Raw genomic sequence first — 1,315 nt, 5'->3', positions numbered from 1 at the left:
GAATCAGGCCACCTCCTGTCCAAAACAATAACTTTGAGGTGAAGGCCTCTTTGATCAATATGGTTCAGAATCAGAAGTTCCATGGCTTACCTATGGAGGATCCCTTGGAGCATCTGGATCAGTTTGACAGAGTTTATGATCTCACTAAGATCAATGGGGTATCTGAAGACAGCTTCAAACTGAGATTGTTCCCATTCAGCCTTGGAGATAAGGCACATCAAAGGGAAAAGAACCTCCCAAGAGGATCCATCCACACATGGGAGCAATGCAAGATTGCCTTTCTATACAAGTTCTTCTCAAGCTCAAGGACTGCAAAGCTAAAGAACCAGATTTCCAGCTTCACTCAACATTCTAATGAGACCTTTGGAGAAGCTTTGGACAGGTTTAGAAGCTACACAAACAAAGGTCCACATCATGGCTTTTCAGAAGCCTCTCTCCTTAGCACTTTGTATAGAGGAGCTGTTCCTAAGATCAGGATTCAGTTGGACACAGCATCAAATGGAAATTTCTTGGCAAAAGAAATCAATGCAGCTATGGAACTTGATGAGAACTTAGCCATGAGCCAAGAAACTTATGGGGAAGATTATGATAAAAGCTATAGAGGAGACGATTCTGGTAGACACCAAGGGCTGGAAGAGAAGTTTAAAGTGCTGAATATAAAGCTTGACAAAGCCCTAGCTGCCACTCAAAAGCCTATACACTATGTGAGTGAGGAGAAGAGATGCTTCACAAATATCAATGAAGAGGGTCTCACTCAAGAGGAGTTGCACTTCATTGGGAATCAAAACAAGTTCAATGGTTACAACAACTTCAATAAACACCAGAAATTGTCCTATAGGAGCAACAATGTGGCCAACCCCCAAGACCAAATATACACTCCTCAAAGCTTTGTCCAACAGAATCAGTACCAAGGTAACTCCCAAGCTCAACAGGGTTTTCAGCAACCAGCGGTTCAGAATCAAGGGAATAGCTTCAATAACCAACTCAGCTTCCAGCAACAAAGGCCACCACCTCCTGGTTTTGCCCCACCACCTGTTCAACAAAGTCCTGATTTCAATGTTGTTCTCCAACAGCTCTTACTAGGACAACAAAAGATGGTATCTGACCTGGAGACACTGGGCGCTGAACTAAAGGCTATTAAAAAGAACAAGGGCATCTGCACTTCTGAACCACAAGTCTCTCTTCCTGGTAAAGCTCTTCAAAACTCAAAAGATTACTGCAATGCCATCTACTCCAATGATGACCACTCAGCTGCTGTGCAAGAGATTGAAGATCTCCTTTATGGTCAAGTCTCTAGTGAGACTGCACAAACTCA

The 1,315-nt window shown here is 43.1% G+C and overlaps 1 non-coding gene across 1 annotated transcript; it reads right to left on the bottom strand.

Moving 5' to 3' along the window:
* Window positions 1-314: 314 nt before the first annotated feature.
* On the bottom strand, window positions 315-421 carry LOC112090087. Its single transcript, XR_002901445.1, has one exon. It is a non-coding gene; the product is annotated as a small nucleolar RNA R71 (small nucleolar RNA).
* Between the last annotated feature and the right edge of the window lie 894 nt (window positions 422-1,315).

Source organism: Eutrema salsugineum, unplaced genomic scaffold (assembly GCF_000478725.1).
Source record: "Eutrema salsugineum unplaced genomic scaffold, Eutsalg1_0 scaffold_11, whole genome shotgun sequence".
In the NCBI taxonomy this organism is placed as follows: domain Eukaryota; kingdom Viridiplantae; phylum Streptophyta; class Magnoliopsida; order Brassicales; family Brassicaceae; genus Eutrema; species Eutrema salsugineum.
This window is presented reverse-complemented; position numbering and strand designations above follow the sequence as displayed.